The sequence below is a fragment of the Pseudochaenichthys georgianus genome, chromosome 3 (genome assembly GCF_902827115.2).
Source record: "Pseudochaenichthys georgianus chromosome 3, fPseGeo1.2, whole genome shotgun sequence".
Lineage (NCBI taxonomy): Eukaryota > Metazoa > Chordata > Actinopteri > Perciformes > Channichthyidae > Pseudochaenichthys > Pseudochaenichthys georgianus.
The window spans coordinates 4,268,482-4,292,782 of NC_047505.1; the positions used below are offsets into that span (position 1 = coordinate 4,268,482).

Sequence of the window (24,301 nt, forward strand, 5' to 3'; positions counted from 1 at the left end):
ATTTAGGTAAAGATCAAGGTAGACATTTACCAAAAATAAGCTGTCAATCAGTTGAAATTTGTAAATGAACATCCAGTGGTTGATTGGGTGGGCAGCGGTTGGCCCACCCACCCGTTGCTACGCGGCTGCATAGTAACGCTTCCTGACACCTAAGCAGCATACTGCAGTCCAGAGCATGGATGTATAATAAGAACTGGATACAGCGTGGGAGGCGGGGCCTCATTCATTCCTATGACGGAGCGTCCACAGAGCAGCGTGCGTTGACCAGAGCCATAGAGAGATAAGAGTTACGACACTCTTTGATGTCGCCGCCAGCCGGTCACGTGGTTTATGTATGCCGGGATAGTTCAAAACGCACTTCCGTGGCAATGCTTCTCTATGGCAAAAACAGCACAAACATGGTGAAAATAGTCATGGATTAAACCAACGCTGTTATTTTTTAAAGATTGCTTTCATATCTACATGATGTGGTTACACTTTGTATGGATTGGCAATATTTACAAGTTTCGTTATTTAACGATATTTTGAGGGGAAAGTGTGGCAGCACAAGCAGGCTATGTTGCTGTCACTGCCAGGGCAGTCACGTCCGTAGTATAGTTGCGCTGCGCTGTCATGTTCTTATATGGGACAGACAGACAGCAGCGATTGCGTTATTGAATGGTAAATATATATAAAAAAAACACACACACCCAAGTACTTTTTCAGCTGTAATTGCATTATTGCATACTTTTTATTGACAGTTTTGCATTTGGAGAGGCAGGGTGACAACGGAAAGCTTGGTAGTCTATTACTTATTAAGAACAGTGTATGGAAAAAGTGATGTGTATTAGAACAAAACAAAGTCAAATGAATGAGAATGAGAACAGGTTCAACAGAAAAAGATTAATTCAGCCAAAAAACACAATTTTGATTAATCTAAAGTGTAAAACAATCTTCAACACAGACCCAATTAGTGCCCTTGGACAACAAAATATATGGTGGGGCAAAGAAACGATAAATTAAATTGAGAGTGGGAGACTGAAAATGATTACTATGATAAATATTCAAACTATTTACAAAACTATTTACAGAAGCTCCTGTTGAACCATGGTTCAACAGAGCAACAAAAACAGGTTTGTCAACAATAAAAATTAAAATGACGAGGCCACTTTGCCAGGGGGAGGTGATCCAGCGACGAGACAATAAAGCAATTCATATTAAGTTCTGTTGAGACACCACAGGATATAAAACCTTCCAAGCGATTACCTCTCCTCACCTTTCACCTGTATTTCCTCAGGAGACTCAGGTCCTTCAACGTCTGCAGCACAATAAGCACCCACCCACAATTGTTGTTCGCACAAGCATAATTGTGCGAACAACAATTGTGGGTGGGGGCATTTTACAAATACAAACAACTATTTACAAAAAAGCAACTATTTACAAAAAAGCAATACAGAACTCTAGTCTAGGGCATCCAGGGGCCTAACCATTTTGAAAAAAAACAAGAAGGTTCTTTGTGAAAGGGACATCCTCTTCATCGGTTTCCTGGGCCCTAAAAAGCAGAGCAAGAATAGGAACAGTGTGAATAAGGGGAGAGAATACAGTTGGGAGCAGACTGAACAGAGGACATAGCAATATTCATGTTAAAATGTTTGCACAATAAATATTATGGCACTTTCGTTTATATTGCATTTTAATAGATCAGTTGTCATACATAGCATTTGGGTGCTCTAATCGATCCGAGAAGGGGTTCCGGATGTATGGCTTCCCTAAGGACGTAGAGCGAAGGAAGAGATGCATGGCAATGGTCAACAGACAAAACCTGTGTCTGAAAGAGGACGACAACAGCAGAAAACTCTGTCATGTAAGTAATGTTCACAGAGGTGACATGACTTATTAACATTTTAAAGGGCATCATATTTCCAAGTGTAGAGAATTATGACTCTTCAATGACATTTGAAGTGTGCAGGGGAAACTGATCAAACCTACCTACCCACAGGTACACTTTGAAGACGACCAATATATTGGCAACAAATCAGGAGGAAATTTGAGGTTGAGGCCAGATGCTGTTCCAACAGTATTTATACATCGGCCTAAACCGAAAAGGAGAAAATTCACGTCAAGGAGTATGCCTCCAGCTGTCAGGAATAATGACCACACCTATTACTGCACATCAAACATTGGTATGATATATGAAGCTAACAATGTTTCCCATGTTATATAATTCAAGGATAGACTACACTCCTAATGCAACTTTCAGATTATACAGCTTCAAAAATACCAGGGTTCAGGGATTCTCTGAAGACTCATATACCACATGTACATAATACAGATTTCTTCATACTTTAACATTGCCAATAGACGAACTTAGATGAATGTCACTATAGGAGTGTACAGTAGTGTATCCTTAAATGACAATAGGTGCACATGTAAAGGCAGCATACACATATAACAGCAAGATTGCCTTGTTATTGTTACAGAGATTCAGGGAGATATTGAGGTGGAGTTCCAAGGGAATGAAAGGGACATCACAGACAGAGAGAGTGAGACAGGTGTCAGCAGACTGCCAGGGGCCAGTATGTCAGGGGCCGACAATCAAGAGGCCACCTTACCAGAGATCAGTGTGCCAGGAGCCAGTCAGTCAGGGGTCAGCTATGAAGAGGCCAGTTTGCCAGGGTCAGGTGCTCCAGGGACCAGACTGCCAAGGGCCAGTTGTGACCGGGCTCACGTGGAGGATCTAATGAGGCAACTGAGAAGGGAGAGATTACTAAGAAAGAGAGCCGAGAGGGCTCTGGGAAACCAGAAGAGGATTCATTCGGCATTAAAAAAAAAAAACACAATTTGATTAATCTAAAGTTTCAAAAAATCTTCAACACAGACCAAATTAGAGCACTTGGGCAATCAAAAAAAGGTGGGATACGGTGGGGGAAAGACACCGTGAAAAAAGCAATACAACTAAGGTTCTGTTGTGGCACTACAGGATATAAATAAGAGAGCTGGTCTGCTGGTATTAAAATAATTTAAAAGGGGTGCACTTTACCGTCCATCAGATGAGGTTTTCACCCTTGTTCAGAACGTGGAGCAGCTGTTCCGTGTGAGGATGAGCGATTCCCTCATGGAGTCCTCAAATGCAGTGTCACAGCTGGAACAAGAAGCCATGTTGCTGGACAGCAACCTGCCTTCATGTCATGACCTGAAGAAAAGAAATCCTCTCAACATACATCAGGCTGAGGTTAAGGATTGCATCAAAGTGCATCAGGGCTGAGAGGAAGGATAAACATAAAGGGTATCTTGGCAGCAAGAGTCAGAGTAAGAAGGCAAAGAAGACCCAACAGACCTCTGCACCGAAGGTCATAACATCTAGGCCACTGCCAAACACCTTACTCTGCCACACACCTATTCCCGGTCCTCCGTCAGCAGCCTCCAGCCTCCTCTTCCTTCAGCAGCAGCACCCTAGCAGTACCCTCCTCCAGCAGCAGCCCCCTCCTTCAGCAGCAGCAGCAGCAGCAACAGCCATATGAGGCTGACATATGAGGCTGAATAAAAAAAAAGTGCTAATTATTTTTTTTAAAGTGTTTATTTTGTTAAAAATAAACATTTTGGATGCATGACCATGTTTTAGGCTCATCCTTCATTCACTGCTGTAGAGTAGCCTATTCAGTAGGCTATTATATTTTTAAGACTGAATAATACCTTTGAAGAACAATCATTAAACTAGTGTGTATATTACAACACAAAGGAATCTATCCTAGCATGCCATCAAGCATTAAAAAGTAGCGCTAGGCTAGTTGTACAGTACAGATAAGTTAACACGGAACAGTACCAAAAAAAACTAAGTACAGTCAACATGTCACATAATGAAATGTTAGTATATCCCAAAATGCAATGAAATATTTATCACAAACGCCACCTCATTTCTACTAGTGCTAGCAGTTAAGTCATATCATACAGAAAAATCCGACTAAGGATGGCTGACACGGTCAGGTTCAGCAGATAAAAACCAAAATAACAATAAAAACACATAATCAATCTAAATCCTGCTTGTTAGTTACCCAGCATCATTGATATATAAGCTGCTAGCGATTCATTACTGAAATCTTACCTTCAAATCAAAGCTGACGAAGTCGCGCTAGCTAACTAGCAGGCAATGCTAGCAAAATTGGTTGTAACAACCAAGATAAAATATAGATAATTACGCTGTGCATATACAAATGAAGACCAGTATAAGCATCATAAAGGGCCTCTGATACAATATAGACCAGGGGTGCCCAACCTTTTTTGAACCGAGAGCTACTTTTAAAGTTGCCAGTCTGCTGAGATCTACCAGTCCAAATAGAGGCGTAGCCATTACTGACTGCCAGGTAAATACACACTACTTGTATAAAACTGACCTTTAATACTCCATAAAATACTGCAGATCCTTTATTTTACCTCTTTCTAATCTACACACATACAAGTATTTAACTGAAGTTACACAACAGTGTTGTTGATAGGCTACAGAGTTGGAGTTTATTCACACGTCACTACAGTGGGTAATGTTTTCTAGAAACATTGAACAGTGCTGCCACATATGACACAGGAAAAAAAGAAAAGACTGAACCCTTTCTTTGTCATTATATAAAAATAGTGTTGCTACAAAAGTATAAATGAGGCTTACTAGTAATAAGACAACTCAGATCTGAAGCTACACAGGAATCTGCTACCAAAGTGCAATAAAAAAGACAAAATTAATAGAATCAAACCCTTTTTTTGTTGCATTTTAGTCGAGTATAAAAAGAAATGCCTTTTAAAATAGGATGCAAGCAACACTAGTTTCTTAACCTGAATTGATAATAGACTATAATCAATTTAAATTTGCATTCTTATACCATTTTGTACAATAATTATAATGAATAAGTTCAAACAAATTAAAACTTACAGCTGATTAATAACGGTATCTAACTTGAGTTTTTATTAGATCAAAAACCTGTTGAAATGCTTCTGTTATTTTTACTGTCCCCAAAAGCGCGTCGGCAGCCTGCAGGAAAGCTTCTTTCACAACTTCGCCGTCTTTGAAAGACTTCATGTGTTTCGCAAGAACGTGACTGACACGATAAGATGCTATGGTCGCAGCCTTGCTCTTGTTGTTGGGCCTGGTGAAAATGGACTGCTGTGCATTTAGCTGTCCTTTCAGGCCCCTCCCCTTTTGGAGCGTAGGGCAGAATTAGGATGGAATTCCGTCTCGTAGCGTTTGAGCACTGTTTTGAAATGCCGCTCCTAAATTACCCTTCTTCGATAAAGCCACGCTCGCATTGCAGATGAGACAGATGGACTTTGAATTGGAATAGATACAAAAATTATCATCCTCCCACTCGGAGTGAAAATGATATATTTTGGGCTTTTTTACTTCTGCCATAATTGCGGTCTTGTGTGTGTGCAGACTGTCTCTCCTGTTGACACGGAGAACGTCAGCGAAATAGTGCCCACTTCCCACCAGCTACGCCCCCACATATGGGGTCACGCCGGCCAATCACAAAGCTTTGGTGCGTTCAAGTGCATTATTCTGGCACGGGAAGATTATGTTATAGGACATTAACGATAAAACAGAATATTGTTGTTCTATTTTTAGACACATCTCGCGATCGACTGGGAATCTCGCTGCGATCGACCGGTTGGGCACCCCTGATATAGACAGTTGACAATTCAAAAGAGTTCGATATTTCAGCAACTTACCTCTGGAACTAATCGACGCGCCGTAATGTAAGTGAATGAGGTCCAACGCCCAAATGACAATATGTTGAACTATTTCGATGTCCATACCCCGGAAGTAGGCGCCGCCATTTTTTACAACGGAGGTCTATGGGAGTGTCGTAACTCTTAGTATCTCTAGGGCTCTGGCGTTGGGCGTGTCTGAAGCTTGGGGATTTTTTGCGACCAACAACCAATCACATGAATCTCCCGCCCCCGACATACAAAGCAATAGCAATGTTAAAACGAAGTAAACTGGATATAAAATCCCCAAACAGGCGAAAACCTACCAGTTTCATCCACTGTCTCTGCCACCTCCCTCCATGCCTCGCTCCTCCGGTTTGTATCCCGGTAGATGAACAGAGACTGATCATACAGCACCGGGTGATTCACTACCGCTATAATGAATTTTCCCTCCATTTTTTGAAATATGAGGAAATGACCTGCGTAGTCATACACGCGGTTTGATTGGCTAGCGCTTGTACTGGCAGATTTGCATAAACGGGATTTCATTGGCTGCCGAGGCGCCAAAAGTTGAACATTGCTCAACTTTTGAAGCTTGCAACGCCAGCAACGCTCCACGTCGCTTCCCATTCAAAGTGAATGGGCAGAAGCGTTGGAAGCTTCAAAGCACGCCGCTGTGTGGAGGGGCCGTGAGAGTTGCTCATTAGCGCATGATAAAATGGCCCAACTTTTGAGAGAGCGAAACATCACAGATTACCCATGATGCCTGAGAAGTACCCGTATGTGCGCTCATAGCGCATGTGCAACTTTAACCAAAATGCTCGTTCACATCAAGCACGTTAATTTGCATACACGTAACAGCACCGCACGTTCATGACAGCATGGCACTGGATTGTTATTATGATGGAGTTTGATATTAACGAGGCGGCCGCGGCAGTTAGCGGCTAGCTAGTAATAATAGCTAGTAATCGTTATGTACTTTTATATTACGCTGATGTAACAGGATCTAGTGATATCCAAGCAACAGAGCATGATACTTGTGTGGGTTGTACATGAAACCACTTGGTAATATATAAATATATATGTATTTTGAATTATGCTCAATTGTGATTTAAATCTTCATCTAAAAAGTAAAGCTGATGATGGATTACTGTGGTGGAGTTAAAATAACAATAGCCTATTTCTCTTTGAAATGTGATGGAGTAAAAGGATAGTAACTGTGATTATTCATGTTAAGTACCCAACAAGTAACTAAAACGTATAATACTTGAAGGAAAGGTGTAAAATGTTTCCATAAATACCAATATCACAGTACAACACCCCTTGTCGTTAAATACCAACCATATATATTAGGGCTGTCAAGTTAACGCGTTAATAACGCGTTAACGCAAAACAAATTTAACGCCACTAATTATTTTAACGCATGTGTATTTTTTTCCTCGGCCGCCCCGTAGTTTCAGAGTGCATCGAGTTTAAAATACCATCTACAAGCTGATGCTGACAGCCCCGCTCCTGCCGCCTGCTTGTGGCAGACCACACTTCCACGCTCACCGGCAGGCACCGACTGGCCATCGGGAGGACCGGGAGGGTGTGTGTACAGTATGTGTGGCCCGAGCGAGCGAGAGAGAGACCTTACGTGCATTGTTGTTGTTAGCATCTGGTGCTTGCTAGCTGCGCTAACGGATATAAGGAGCTGTTTAAATGAAAACAGAGGAGCACTCTATCCACACAACTGCGCCGAGCAGTTGACTTTATGCAGGAAGCCAGACAGCGGGACATTGTACGAAAAGTCAGCACACTCAGCACGGATAGTGCAACATGATTGCAGCTCCCATTCGAGCATATTACATTATTACTATTATATTACATTTAGCTGACGCTTTTATCCAAAGTGACTAACAATTACCAATTACAGGGACATTCTCCCTGGAGTAACTGAGGGCTAAGTGCCTTACTCAAGGGCACAATAGTGGCAGTGTTCCAGGCGGGATTTGAACTCACAACCTTCCGATCTGCAGCCCAACTCACTATCCATTAGACCACCACTACCCCACATATGCCTTGAGTTGCACATAGCTCCAATGATCAATCTCTCACACACACACACACACACACACACACACACACACACACACACACACACACACACACACACACACACACACACACACACACACACACACACACACACACACACACACACACACACACACACACACACACACACACACACACCATTTGTATTGTATGAGAGGTTCCAGGTTGAATTGAGGCAAATATTTGTAATGTTCAGAGGTTGTTGTGTTTAATATTCATGAGAATATTTGTCATCGTTCAAATGATAATAAACATTAGCATAAAGCATATTTGTCCACTCATATGTTGATAAGAGTATTAAAACTTGAAAAATATTCCTCTAAGGTACATTTAGAACAGATAAAAAATGTGCGATTAATCGCGATTAAATATTTTAATCGACTGACAGTCCTAATATATATATATATATATATGCCACTAAAACTGTGTAATATAGCTGGCTGCTAAATCCTTCAAACTGTTACAGGATGTGTATTTTGTAAAAGGTGTACCTTTTTTTATTATAATTTCTTGTTTTTAATCTTTAATACTTTTTTTTATACATACTTTAAATAACATTAGGCTCTTTTCTGCTGTAACAATGTAAATGTATTCTGATTCTGATCTAATTGATATGTTTTTGTCAGTTTGTCTCCCTATATTGTGACACTTGTTTTGTTTAAGATTATTTCTCCTTTTTTTACAGACATCCCCAACCATAGTGGAATGCTGTTGTAAAGGATTGCATTGTCCGTGCATCAATACCTTCACCCAGCTTTGAGGCCTCCAATGAATGAAATCTTGTGGCTGGGAAAAATGTGAACAAATAAATCTCACAAAGAGTGACTTTCTGGTGTAATCATTATAATATCAAAGACAAGCACTTTAAGTAACAATATATAAAATAATTCAGCAGCAGAGGATGGGGTGGAAACAGAATTTCTAACGTGCCAAAATATTTCTAACGTAAACATAAACTGAGGGCTTTCTTCCTGATCCGCTGGGATTAAAGGTCCTCCATGGATGGCAGCTCCGTCCTGGTGATGTGCTGTGCCGTTTTCACCACCCTCTGTAAAGCCTTACGAATTAAGGGCGGCGCAGCCGTGTCCGTGATGGACCTCGAGGAACCTGAAGCTGCTGACTCTCTCCACCGTAGTCCCATTGATGGTGATGGGGGCGTGTCCCTCTCTTTGCTGCTTCCTGCAATCCACAATCAGCTCCTTGGTGTAGCTTACGTTGAGATGGAGGTTGTTATCCTGGCACCAAGATGTCAGGTTTTCGACCTCCTCTCTGTACGCCGTCTCGTCGCCGTCTGTGATCTGGCCGATGACGGTCGTGTCGTCAGCACGTAGGCCCATACCAGTGTCTTGAAGTGGCTGCGCTTCCTCCTGGGCCACATCCAAAATTGAGAAGAAAGAGAACAGACACACCACAGCTGGGTGAGGCTGGGGAAGATGAGTGAGGGAAAGAGAGAAACACGACAGGGGGACTAAAGTTTAAGAGAGAGGAAGAACACAGAATGTGAGTGAACAGTTTAATTCAATTACACATTTAAAAAGAATAGTGTGAGTAAGTGAAGACATCCTTACAAGGAGGACTGCCCTGTCAAATTTAAAAGTTATTTTTGTTAAATATACATATCCTGTTGAGGCTAGAATCCAAAATGCAGAACCACTTTAGATTGTAGCCTCAAGGGACTGTTTAAGGTTACTTAAAAACATATAATTTCCCAAATTGGTGAAATTAACTCCATCTCTTAGAAATATGCCAGGGCAGTCAAACTTAATGCAAGGATGCCTTACACTCTCTCCACCCAAACCACTAACAAATGTACCCATCTCTCTGTTCACCCACATTCTGGCCTTGTTCAGCTTTCCCAGATTGGCTTTCCTCCAGTGACATCTCTCATTGATAGAATTATCTTCATCTCTGAGAAGTTGTCACTGAGGGAAAGCAGGTCCTGCTTCATCGCTGTGACAAGCTCCACACCTTTGATGTTGCCAAGGTCGTTGCCGCCACAGTGTATGAGCAGGACATCCGGGACTGTTCTTCCTCTCAAGGACTGATAGAAAAAGGGAAGAAGGTTCCTCCACCTCAGACCACCCTTGCCAAACCACCACACACGGCAATTGAGACCCAGGTTGCTTCCCATGGTGTGTCTGGCTCTTTCTTCCCCACGTCGAACGTAGCTGCTCCCTATTATCCACACATTGGGACCTAGATAGAATAAAATATATTGAAAAAGGAAAAAAAAGTGGTTACTGGTGATCATCTTTTAGAAAAAGGCGAGTTGTCATATTGTTTTACGAAGACTACACAAGTTTAATGTTTATATTACATATAAACTATAATAACTATAATTGTATATAGAATCATGATGAAACTTTATAAGGATTAAGATTATATATTAATATTACATTAATTAATGCATGAATCATGACGATTGCATGCATTATTATGAAGCAGGATGTATTAAGTCACTGACTTTTTGTGATAAGGTCACAATCAACTGATTTCACTTATCAGATGTAAAAATAAGGTACATATGAAATTAAAGTGTATGCAATCAAAGAATGACTGAAACAAAATGAATACAAATGCTTTTGAGAACTATACTGCACCTTGTCCAAGTATGGCGGGCTGCCCACTCTCCTTCAGGATTGGATTGGATGTTGATCTGGCTATTTCTGCCATCTATAAATAAAGTACAAATGATTAGCTCTTCACGCCTCTTTAAAAATAATATGTGTTCTTGAAGATTCTGTATGCATCGTCGTTTACAATGGATAGGGACATTGCATTGGACATTTGTTGTGACACAGATATGTAATTTTTAGTTTTTTCATCTCACATTTATAGATTTTAAATAAAAAAATATATATAAAACGAATTATAAATTCAAAGTTTGGTTTCTAGAAAGTTAGCTAATGCATACAGAGTTAACATTGCAGAACTGCTGGCATGCTTACATTTCTAGCATTTTGGTTAACTATGAAAAGTATGGAAAACTAATGAGCAAACCCAACATTAGCGTAGCCACAGTAGCGGTTGCTGTTGAGTAGTTTGGCTTATTTAACTATTTTATATGAGAACATGTTACATTACATACAGCCTGTTACGTTCCCTCTTGGCTAGGGGTACAAAAGGGAAACGACACGACCAGATTGGATTTGGTATTTGTTACCGGTGGCTTTATTCGTAACGGCAACTGAGCAAAACGTTGCACACAAACAGCTTGGCCCAACAACGGGTCAAGCTGTCACTATTTCACAAAAAGGGTCTCCAAAAGAGAGTAGGCCAGTACTATACAAAGGAAAGAAAATACCTCACTTCTAAAGTGGAAACAAGCAATAACAAAACGGGACTGTGGGCAAACACAGCTGGTGCGGGTCTACAGGTGCTAATCACCTGGATCTACGCAATATACACACAGGAATGCTGATCTACAGGTGCTAATCACCTGGGTCTAAGCTGTTTCACAATGCAACTATCCTAAGTGCAGTTCTACAGGAGCTAAGCAACCTGGATCTACGCAACACACACACACACACACCCAGAATACCACGACACACTGCTAACCAATGTGCTCGCACAGAACCCTACAGAATACACTGCTAGTCAGTCTACAGAATCACAGAACGAAGGCTTTGTCACAATGAGAGGGTTGAGGCATCTGTCACACAATACAGAGCCTCCCGAATGGTGTCCGTGCCCAGCCTTTATACTCCTCCCCCGGATGACGTGGCAGAATTGAGCAGGGATTGAGTGACGTCTGTCCAATCCCCGCGGATATTGAGAGGTCGGGATGGCCAATGATAGCAGAGGAACTGCATAGCTCATTTACATCTACACACACAACCAGAGTTAAGGGCACAAGGTAGCAGCGGCTGTAACACCCCCCCCCCCCTTAAGACACAAACCCCACAGGGGTTTTTGTGAACCATAACACATAATACCACCATGACCATAGGACACATCACTCCAGTCTGGACAGAGCATCTGCGAACACATTCTCTGAGCCTTTCTTGTGGCAGATTTGCAGATTGTAGTCCTGGACGATCAGAACCCACCGCATGAGACGCTGATTGTGATTGTACATGCGGGACAAAAAGACAATGGGGTTATGATCGGTAAACACTGCAACCGGCAAGGAACTGGACCCGACATAAACCTCAAAGTGCTGGAGAGCTAACAACAAAGCAAGGGTCTCCTTTTCAATGGTAGAGTAGCGGACCTAGTGTTTGTTGAATTTACGGGAAAAATAGCAGACAGGATGATCAACTCCATCCGCATCCTCCTGCAGTAAAACAGCACCAGCCCCCACTGCACTGGCATCCACCTCGAGTTTGAAGGGTTTAGCAAGATCGGGAGCAGCGAGCACAGGAGCGTGACTTAAGAGTGTCTTTACACACTCAAAGGCATGCTGGCACTCAGGGGTCCAAACGTAGTCCACCATGGGACTGATCAACTTAGTTAGGGGTTGGGCCACAGTGGAAAAATTACGGCAGAAACTGCGGTAGTAACCGGCCATACCTAGGAAACGGCGGAGATCACTCCTGGTGCCGGGCACCGCACAGTCAGCCACCACAGTGACCTTAGCTTCCACTGGTCGGACTTGGCCTTGCCCAACCTGCTTCCCTAAATATGTGACATTAGCTTTACCAAACTCACATTTGGCCAGATTCAAAGTAAGCGAAGCCTGTGCAAGCCGGGTGAATACCTGCCCCAGGATCTTCATGTGCATCTCCCAGGTGGGCGTGTACACAATGAGATCATCTAAATAAGCGTTACAGTTACTTATTCCGGAGAGGACAGTATTCACCAATCTTTGAAACGTAGCAGGTGCATTACACATACCAAACGTCATGACTGTGTACTGCAGAAAACAGTCCGGTGTTGCGAAAGCGGAGATCTGTGAGGCATGGTCCGTTAAAGGTACCTGCCAGTAACCTTTATGTAGGTCCAATTTACTGACATATTTCGCAGAACCTAAATTGTCGATACAATCCTCCATTCTCGGCAGGGGATAGCAATCTGTCACCGTAACAGCGTTCACCTCAGATTTCGCTTCTACAAGACATGGCGAACACCATGGGCTAGAGCTCTGTGTTGCCAGGCCATTTGACACAAGATATTCAGCCTCCTGTTTCATAAGCTCGCACTTGGTCGGATTGGCACGGTACGGATGTTGTTTGATCGGCCTCGCGCCTTTTACATGTCATGCGTTATCACATTAGTTTGTGTCGGGACATCATGGAAAAGGCACGGGAAACGGTCCACCAACTGGGTTATGTCATGCTGCTGTCCCTCCTGCAGATGACCTAACGTAGTTGGCAATGTCTTTACCATCTCCGAGTTGCATAACCGAGCACCCGGCTGGTGATGTGAACGCATCACCAAACCGTCGTCAGACGGGCCGGAACTATCAGTCACTATTAATGCGGAAGCAGCTACTCTTTGATTAGCTGAGCCGGCCGGCGTACTATCAGGAATGGTGCGTGAATAATAACGCTTCAACATGTTCACATGGCAAACGCGCGTTTTACGCCGTCTCTCTGGAGTACAAATTACATAATCCGTGTCACTGAGACAATCACCGATTTCGTACGGGCCGAGGAATTTGGCTGAGAGCGCAGAGCCGGGGATAGGTAATAGTGCGAGGACCTTGTCACCTATTTCAAAGTGCCTAGGGACAGCGGCACGGTCATAATTACGCTTCATGACCGCTTGTGAAGCGGAGAGCGACTCTCTAGCGAGTGAATTTGCTCGGTGCAAACGCTCACGGACCTGTCTAACGTAATCTAATACGTTTTTATCTCAAAGTATATCAGCCGAAAGGAACTCATCATGTAAGATTTTTAGTGGCCCGCGGGGCGTATGGCCGAAAACGAGCTCCGCGGGATTGAATCCTAATGACTCCTGAACAGCTTCACGGGCTGCGAACAAAACGAAGGGAATTCCCTCATCCCAACTCTTCTCTCTTTCCATACAGTACTTTCGCAGCATGCTTTTTAAAGTCTGATGCCACCGCTCCCTGCGACTCGGGATGATACGCACTGGATATCACATGTTTAACCCGCAGTGTTTGTAGGACCTGTTTGAACAACTTGGATTTAAAGTTTGTCCCCTGGTCACTCTGTATTATACGCGGGATTCCAAATGTAGAAAAGAACTTCGTCAAGGCCTTAACTACAGCAGCGGAAGTAATGCTACGCAGTGGAATAGCTTCAGGGAAACGAGTAGACTTACACATAATCGTGAGTAAATACTGTTGACCGGTTTTTGTACGTGGTAAAGGGCCAACACAGTCTATCAACACCCGGTCAAAGGGCTCACCTATAGCCGGTATGGGATGTAACGGAGCCTGCGGAATTTTTTGATTAGGCTTACCGACAACCTGGCACACATGACATTAGCGGCAGAAGCTAGAGACATCTTTCTTTAAACCTGGCCAAAATAAATGCTTTAGAATTATTTGATAGGTTTTCGTCACGCCCAAGTGTCCCGACCATTGACTTTCATGCGCTACAGATAGCACATGTTGACGGTATGGCTCCGGCACGACTACTTGATGCACTACACTCCAGTCAGCTTCAGCAGTTTAAGCAGTGAGGGACCATTGGCGCACTAATATCTCCTTATCCAACACATAAGCCACCTTCTCATCCCTTGCTTTGCTATTACTCACCACCTGCTCGAAACACTTCGCAAGCGTCGGATCCGCCCTCTGCGCGGCGAGCAACCGCTCTCGGGTTACCGGGAGTGTGGAACAGTCAACGGCTGGGCTGGCAGGTTGCGCTGGCGCAGCGGTTCCAGCCGGGAACGCGGAGGATCCAGAAACCGCCACTGCTGGCTTCTCCTCCGGCATTTTGTCAACTGTGAAGATTGTCCCAAACATAGTATCATTTAAAGACACCTCCGAGTCACTTTTACGCACGCGAGTGACAGCACAAATAGGAAAAATGTGGGCCTGGTTCACTTCAGGCACTACAGGCTGAGGAGAATCCAATATTTCTAGTGCAGGAGTTACCTTACCCCCTGCAATGTCATTTCCCATTAGGAAAACTATACCCCTTATAGGTAATGCTGGGCACACAGCAACAGGGAAAAATCCAGTAATCAACTTAGACTGTATGTGTACATTGTGTACGGGACGGGGCACGTAACCCATTTCAATGCCACATAATAGTGATCCATACCCACACGCTGACTGGTCTGAGAATGGCAGAGCCGAGGCCACAATCATTGACTGTGAGCCTCCAGTGTCTCGTAGTATGCGGACGGGTCTCTGATCGTCTGACTCACCTGTTAGTGATATCAATCCCTCGAACACAAAAGGCTATTTCCTCCTCATTGTCAGGTGTGGAAATACTGAGTGAGTTAGTGTTAATTAAGCCGATGCCTTTCGGCCTGGTCACGTTTGGTGGCTGCTCCTTCCGCTTAAGGATCATGCAATTACCAATAAGATGTCCTGGCTGATGACAATAGTGACATTCTCTCTCCTCTTTGTTCCTCGTAAATACTCTCGCTGGCTGACCAACAAGTGCACCCGGCATGCGGCGAGAGTTCTCAGCAATAGCCGGAGAAAACACAGTTTTATGCGCTAGCACATATTCGTCCGCCAGTATAGCAGCTGCGGAGAGAGAGTGCACCTTCTGGTCATTTATATGCCCCACAATACGGTCAGGTAATCCCCTCTTAAATTCCTCCATCAGGATTAATTCTTTCAAGGCCGAATACTCTGCAGCATCACATGAGTCAATCCACTTAGTGAGCAACATCCCCTTCTCCCTGGCATACTGGACATCTGTTTGATTAGACCCCTTTTTGTGATTCCTGAACTTCTGCCGATAAGCCTCGGGAACTAGCTTGTATACCCTAAGTATGGCACGCTTCACCAGGTCATAATTTAGGCTGTCCTCTATTGAAAGCGCAGCAACCGCCTCCTGGGCTCTCCCGTGGAGTTTACACTGGATTAACAGAGCCCAGGCATCCTCCGGCCACTGTAACGCTGCTGCAATGCGCTCAAACGCACCGAAATACGCATCCACTTCATTCTCCCGGAAAATCGGCACTAGCGAAATGTTTTTCCCTACATTGAAGGCAGGTGGGTGAGTATAAGACAAGGAACTTCCTCCGCCATGACCAGGAACACCGGAGGCACGCAGCTCGGAGTCTAGCTCCAGCTGACGTATCCGCACTTCCTTGTCCATTTCCAACTTGCGTAACTCCAGCTGTAACTGCCTGGCTTCTCCCTGTCGTTAGTTTCCCACCGAAGCTGCCTGTCATTGGCTTCCAACTGGAGCCAGGTGAGACGGACCTTGAGTTTAGCCCTCTCCCGGGACTCTGGACTACCTACAGGAGAGGGTGGGCATCTGCGAGACGGCGTGAGCGGTGCCTCACACGGCTCGCCCCCTCGCTGTCACTACCCATTCCATCAGTAAACGTTAACTCTGCCTCTGCCGGATGAAACAGGCCCTCAGTGAGAACTTCGGACACGGGTAGCTCAGCTGGTACAGCCGGTACAAGTACCTCTCTTTGCACCATCTCATCCACCACCAACGCCTTCAATTCTTTTTTCAACATCTGCCGACTTACCACCAGACTGAAGTGCCGCGCTATTTCTATCAAATCATCCTTTTTACACCGGTCCAGCTGCTCATAGGACGGCCAGACCAAGAACGCCTCTATGTCGAACGATGCCATTTTCGGGTGTACCGCCCACACGTTTTACAAATGTACAGCTACAAAAAAAACACCTATAACCCCAGGAATTTATTTAGATATCCCGGACGAGAGCCCCCACATGTTACGTTCCCTCTTGGCTAGGGGTACAAAAGGGAAACGACACAACCAGAGTTAAGGGCACAAGGTAGCAGCGGCTATAACACAGACATTAAGGAGGCAGGTTACAAAATAAATATGTTTCCGTCTCTTACCTTTTGGAGCAAACTGTTAAACTTGTTGATTTTAGTTGAAGTTAGCTTTGTCTTAGCCTCAGTGAAGTGGCAGTGAACACTGAACGTGACCTCGTGTGAAGGGGGAGGGGCGCGGGGGATTTAGGTCTGGGCTGCGCTAAACTCAGCCTTTCTTTCCAACATCTCCTGTGTCGGCAATCCAAATCTCTTTATCTTCGCAGCAAGATATTATAAAATGCCTTCTTGTGTTGCCTACAACTGTGTGAACCGAAGTGAAGGGAGTGTTTTTGAGATTTCTATGTACAGGACAGGTATGTGAAAAAAACCATAATCACTTACAGTCTATAAATATATAAGATATTATTTTAAGTAGGCTAATGCTAGCAAGCTGAATAATATGCTAACAAATTGCTTAACAATTGGTAATCTGTGATTACCACTCTCTTCATACATCTATGGGTTAGATTTGAAAAATAATTATGAAAGAACAACATATAAGGGTCAATTTAACCCTGAATGTAATAGGAGGGATAATACATACAATTAAGATGTGCATACCACTCAAGCTATGCCATAAATATGGTTACAGTTTTCCACACCATGACAAAGCAAGGATGTGTCAATGGGTCAAGAAGATCAATCGCAAGAATCGGAAGCCAAACTCCAACTCCCGCATATGTGCTCTACATTTCACCGATGAGTGTTTTCACACATTCAGAAAACTGAAATCATCTGCTGTCCCGACTGTTTTTGCCTTCCCCTGCGTCCACACAACATCCAGGACACAGATGGTGAGTATGCCCTTAGCAAAAAAATCTATAAAATCCTATAGAATCTTGTAGAAATCTATAGAACATAGTCGCCATGCTAAAGAATACTATAGAAATCTCTAGATCATTCTGTAGAATACTATAAATGTGTACTTTTCTATAAACTTCTATAATTAAAACTATAACAATCTAAATAATTCTATAGGACAGAACCGACTCATGACATATCTGTAGAAATCTATAGAAATCTGTAGAAATCTATAGCATTCAAAGAAAACATGCATGCAATTTTCTCTCTGGTGCAACCTATACTAAATTCTATAGGATTCTATAGAATTATATAAAACTCGTCTTTAAATTGGAATAGAGAAAATCATAGTAATCTACATAATTTGGTGGAACTGAGCTGCTTTGCAAAAGCTGTACGGGTAGATCCCTTTGAAATCTTTACAACTGTATACTGGATTATGTGCCCAATTAAATTATGTAACCTATCTAAACAAGTTTCTATGATACAGTATTCTATAGAGAAAAACAGTGATCCACAACATTTTATGAAACACATTTAATAATCTGTAGATTTTGTATATCATTCTACAGAACCAGAATTATACCAAATAAATACTATTCTATACAGCAGATATACCGGTAGTTGGCTATTATACCAAATGCTAGATATCCATATATTTGCAAAATTTTGAACGGACTTCATTGTTGCTTATATGGGGATATACAAACAAACAAAACAGTTGAGTCACTATTAATGCATTTATTACAATGAAAGGTTCACCCTGTACAATATCTAGAGTGTGTTTCTTAGGGTAAAAAACACTAAACTCACAACTTAAAATGAAAGCGTTTAGTTTATGTAATAAAAGAGCACATGAGAAAAGTGACAGTAGTTATAAATTATTTGCAATTTGGTGCTATATATATTAAAAAAAAAATGATTATATATATTTTGTAAACACCTCAAAAAAAGGGGGGGGGCGCGGGGCTCCGTTGGCCCCTCCAAGACAATGGTAGGGGAAACACTGGATAGTGTTTAATCAACGATAGGTTTTCCCCCCCTCAAAGGTGATTGGTTCACTGCATCACAGGTATTATTGTGATTGGCTCTTGGGCCACATCAAAATTAGACGCGCTGTCATCCTCTCATACTGACACCTGACACCTGACACCACACATACACATACACACGTAGGGAGAGCCGGGACGAAAGTAACACGGGACGAAAGTAACACGGGACGAAAGTAACGGAGCGATTTTATCCGAGCCCAAACAACTTTGACCGGTTGGTCTGAATGTTGTCACATTCTAACCACATCTGTAAACAATAACGTAATCAAATAAACTGTACCTTATCCAACAATAATAATATCTCGACGTCTATAGTTGTAGTGTTGAAATCAGTAGGTTTCGATGTGCAACATCATATCATATTGGTGCTAAATTCACCTCTATAGTAAATGGTATATTAGCCTCATGCTAACCGGAGATGAAGGATTTTCAGAATAAAAGCTTAACAAGTTCTTGTGCACAAGAACTTCTGGTTTTTCAGTGTAAAACAGCAATTAAACTGACTGTGTGTTTAAGGTGCACTATGCTCTCAAAACATTGATTTTAATTTCTAACAAGAGGCCGCAGCAACCATGTTGCTCAGGTCACGCCAAAGATACACAGTAGCTACTGACTATAGTCCAGAAAATAATGACCAACATGTGCAGATGTTCCGTAAAGCGATACTGGCAGCTGTACCTGCCGAGATTAAAGCTCTTATCGAGGACAACCCAGAAATAGATCACATAAACACGCAGACATGGGAGCGTCATTTGGCCCATCATTTAGGCACATTTAACAAACAACTCACAAAGAATAAAACCGAGGAAGAAGAGCTGAGAGTGCAATTACTCCGTACTCAGCTAGAAATATCCCGTAAAACAGTTCAGAATGAGAAAAAGAGGGCCAAACAGCTGATTGTTCATCCCGTGGCGCCAGCAGAGCAGGCACCGGGGCCGCAAAACCCACAAGGGGGTTTTCCCAACCAAGGTCCGTCCTATAACCAGCCCCAATATGGCTACAATAATGGTTTTCAGCAACAGAGGGGCGGGTTCAGAGGCAGAGCTAGAGGTAGAGGAGGGTTTGGAACAGCTCCAGGAGAGAACCAATATCAGCAGCAGGTGTGCTTCACCTGTGGAGAGGCCGGCCACTGGTTCAGGCGATGCCCACATGGGCCCCCACCACAGAGAGGGCGGGGACAAGGGGGACAGAGAGGGCATGGACAACGGTACACAGCAGACATGCAGTATTTCCAGAAACCCCATGAGGCAGCCCCACAAGCCCAACACCAAGACCAGGGTCACGTTGCACCCAATGCGATGGCCGCCCCCTATGGCCAGTTTGTGCAGTACGAACAAGACTATTACCCACCACAATGAGGTCGCCCAGGGAACCCAGAATGTACGGGCCTGGCAGATCCTTACATGGACATGACTGTAAAAAACTCGAAGCTACCATTCCTTGTTGATTCAGGAGCTAGATATTCAACTATCAACTCCCCCGTGTTCAACACGACCATTTCAAGTAATAAAGTCTCAGTCATAGGGTTTTCGGGAGAAATGGAGCTAGTACCGCTCTCTACGCCATTAACCACCAAAATAGCAGGCCAGATATTTTTCCATCAGTACATTCTGGCACCCCAAAGCCCGGCTAACCTCATGGGACGGGATGTTCTTATCAAAGCTAATGCCTCCATCCTCTGTTCCCCCGATGGACTGATAATATCGTTTCCAGACGGCCTCAATTGTTCAATATCCACCATAAAGTCAGGTTCTCAGATGTTGTTGGGCCAATCCACTGAAGCAGAAGCAACTCAGTATGCCACTATATACTGGGGGTTGCTCGACCGGCCCCAAGACAACACACCAGGACTATTTTCCATTTTTCAACAATGGAAGCCGTGGATTAACCTCCTCAGGCCTTATGGTTCCCCTCCAGACCCTCCCCATCTGACGCTAAATTATGATAGAAAAGACGACCAACGTTATGCATATGGATATGACAAAGAGGTGGCTCTGTCCATTTGGGACGTAACCACAACCAATTTATTTATGTGACAAGCGGGGGTGGCTGCATCTGTTGAACCCACTGATGAACTACTCTATTGGTACTGTATGTCAGCTGAAGCTACACCACACATTTCATTAACCATCAGAAAGGGCTATGAAGCTAAAGAACTTGGTCCAATGGTCAAAACACTGCTAGAAGTAGAGGATTGGGAACCAACACAAATAGCAGCACTCACATTCTCTCCTTCACACAAAGCTTATGCTCTAAAAATCTGCACTCAAGAATGCATCTTCATGGAGAGACATCATGGTAGAGAGAAGACTGACCATTCATTCACTGATGACATGTTGCGTGACCTCCCGTCTGACCTGTGGTCATCTGACTCATGATGTAGGTTTCTGCTCAAAGGCTGCACCAATAACATTTGAGGTGAGCAGCTCTATACCTATACATCTATCACAGTACCCTGTTAAACCACATGCCAAAGGGGGTATCAGCAAGGTAGTTGAGGGACTAAAAAGGGCAAGGGTGTTGGAACCCTCACAAAGCGAGTGGAACACTCCAATACTCCCGGTATCAAAGCCTAGCGGGGAGTACAGGATGGCTCATGATTTGAGGACCATTAATGCTATCACCACTACAGCGCTGGTACCAGTTCCTAACCCATACACGGCTATCTGTAATATCTCACCTGAACATACATGGTTCACCTGTATTGACCTGGCCAACGCTTTCTTCTGCATACCTCTAGCAGAGAGTATGAGACCTATTTTTTCATTTACAATGGGGGGGGGGGGGGGGGGAACTACAGTACACTAGACTACCCCAAGGCTTCAGTTTGCCTCCAGGAATATTTAACAAAATACTCAGGGAACAGCTAGATGGCGTTCCATTGGCAGAGGGGGTGGTATTGATCCAGTATGTAGATGACCTTCTCATTGCAGCCCCCTCCGCAGCCTCTTGTCTGGAGGCCACCAGGAACCTCCCCTGCGAAATGAATCATGGTCTACCATGGTAGAACATGGTTCATTTAACCATGGTAGACCATGGTTGGGATATGGCATCACAGTCAACCATGGTAGAGCACTGATATAAACCATGGTCTACCATGGACATAAACCATGGTCCACCAGTATCATGGACATAAACCATGTGTCATAGTCTGCTCCATCATTCACCAGTAGTTTTCCATTCACCTGTCTCACCTGTTTTCCACACCCACTCGTTAACTCACTCTCTTTCTCTTCTGCACCCATTAGCTTCTGCCAGTATTTAAACCCGCACCTTACACACACTCTTTGCCAGATTGTACTTTGCCTCATGCTTGTCTTTCCCGCGTTCAAAACTAGATTGCCTACCCGGTTCCGACCCTGCCTGTCCCCGACCTGCCTGCTCTGCCTGTTCCCTGATCCTGCCTGTCCCTCGACTATCCTGCCTGGCCTGTTATCCGACCCTGCCACGCTGACCGCCTCGCTTACTCCCTGACCCTCTGCCTGTCCCTGACTCACCTTCTGCCCGCTGTCCTCCGGTGCGTTATACTGCCCGGTTGGTATTCCTCCGATCCAGTGGAATCTCCAATAAAGTATATTACCAATTCTCCTTGGTTTCTCGAGTGCTGCATTTGGGTTCTCCTTAAGATTGTGACACCATGGTCCACCAGACTGGAAATAATATAAATTAATACAAGCTTTTCAATAGTTTCAAGCATTTAATATAAAATATTTGTATAGATCATGTTAATTGCACTTAATTTCATCTACAGTACACTGTCACTCTATAGTTGCACACACACTCATTAAATGCTCATTAAACAGTTGGTGAAAATGTAAAGACTATTTTATATACATTCAACAGGTGACGGTGCCTACATGAGCCTCATTAGAATGATTGTCGACCATGGTTTCTGTAGACCATGGTTTCTTGAGACCATGGTTCAAATATTCAAATGGCTAACCATGTTTGACCATGGTTTCTGGAGATGACATTGTGACCATGGTAGGCTGACCATGGTTGACCATGGTAGACCATGGTTTCTTCCCCATGGTACCGTGACCATCATGGTATTTTGTGGTCAACCATGGTTGGCAATGGAATACCATGGTGACCATGGTCAACCATGGTTACGTTTCGCAGGGGCTGGTTCGCCTCCACGCAACAGGGTTCAAGGTCTCCAAGAAAAAGCTACAATGCACCCGTAAAGAGGTGACATTTTTGGGCGGAGTTATCTCTCCAGCAGCTACGGGCATGTCAGCAGCACATCAGGAACACATTTTAAACCACCCCAAACCCAAGACAGTCAAAGACATGCTATCTTTTCTCGGTCTCACAGGCTACAGCAGACACTACATCCCAGAGTATAACCCAAGAACAGCTGAGCTCAGAACACTGATCAATGAGAAAGGCATGCGCAATCTCACTGCCACACTGGACTGGACACAAGCTGCAGAAGCTGCGTTCATTTCTCTCAAACAATCCATGTCCCAGGTCACCTCTCTCGCCTCTGCATCCTATGCATTGCCATTTTTCCTTGATGTTTCTGAAAGTGAAAACACAGTAAATGGTATCCTATTTCAGAAAAAGGGGGATGTAGGTCAATACTGATGTACATTAGTATCACACTGAGTGGAGAACAGAGAACCTCCATGCACGAGACATGCAGCAGGTACAGCACGTATATTAAACAACATTTCACACATTGTGATGAGCCACCTTTTGACAGTACTGACAACACATAGCATTGTCTCTTTTGTGAACTCAAGTGCATTCACAATGACTTCCACCAGACAGACCAGGTTAGAGAAAACTCTGACAAAGGCACACATCACCTACACACATGAAGGAGTTAACAGCGCAGACACCATTGGCAGCGGAGAACCCCATAGGTGTGAGGAAAGAATCATCCAGGATGTGAAGCTAAGAATAGATCTCAGAGACGAGCCTATGCCAGATGCAGAAAACCTGTTCACAGACGGCTGTTGTTTCAGACACCCCACCGACGGGCTCCAAGCGGCCTACGCAGTGGTGGCTCAAACAGCTGAGGGACAGTTTGAGGAAAGAGCAGCAGGAAAAGTAACAGAGAAAGTCTCAGCACAGTTGGCAGAAGTAATGGGAGTCATTGCAGCATTAGAGCTATCAAAAGGAAAAGACGTAAACATCTATACTGACTCAGCATATGTTCATGGTGTCATACATGTGGAAATGCGCCAGTGGATGCGAGCAGGATTTGTAACATCCACCAATACCCCCATCAAACATGAGAAAGAGATCAAAAGGCTTGCAGAAGCAGTAATGTTGCCCAACAAGCTAGCTTTACTCAAGTGCAAAGGTCACAGCACGACAGACAACTACTTGGCTTGGGGTAATAATGCAGCAGACAAAGCAGCTAAAGCCAAAGCAGGGTATACACCCCAGTTCCAAATGCTGGTCTCAAAATCTGCTGACTTACTGCCTGCAGTAACAGATGATACTCTCAAAGAAGCTCAAGCAGCAGGGTCTCCTCAGGATAAAACAGTATGGTTAGACAGAGGAGCTACCAACAAAGATGGGATATGGTACTCCCCAGATGGGAGACCAGTGACACCCCCAGGATGGGTAAGATCAATGCTTAAAGAAGCACATGGCCCAACACATTGCGGTAAAACTCAAATGAGCAGACACCTGACTCACTGGTGGCACCCTTACCTACCTGACATGATAGCTAATCACCTGGAAGAATGTGTAATTTGCCTAACCCATAACATCAGAGCCACAGTAAAACCACACCAGGGAAAGTTCCCTTTACCTAAGATGGCAGGAGAA

The 24,301-nt window shown here is 43.9% G+C and overlaps 1 long non-coding RNA gene across 4 annotated transcripts; it reads right to left on the reverse strand.

Annotated features, from left to right (window-relative positions):
• Nucleotides 1-293: 293 nt before the first annotated feature.
• Nucleotides 294-3,299, reverse strand: LOC117467335 (uncharacterized). 4 transcript variants are annotated; one of them, XR_011642563.1, is made up of 6 exons: nucleotides 3,020-3,299; nucleotides 2,592-2,728; nucleotides 1,973-2,072; nucleotides 1,694-1,748; nucleotides 1,256-1,531; nucleotides 294-376 (listed from the first exon to the last, which is right to left on the reverse strand). It is a non-coding gene; the product is annotated as an uncharacterized lncRNA (long non-coding RNA). The 4 variants fall into 4 exon arrangements; XR_011642560.1 differs by lacking the exon at nucleotides 294-376 and having other exon boundaries at nucleotides 836-1,531; nucleotides 3,020-3,287; XR_011642564.1 differs by lacking the exons at nucleotides 294-376; nucleotides 1,256-1,531 and having other exon boundaries at nucleotides 1,744-1,807; nucleotides 1,969-2,072; nucleotides 3,020-3,283.
• Nucleotides 3,300-24,301: the final 21,002 nt, after the last annotated feature.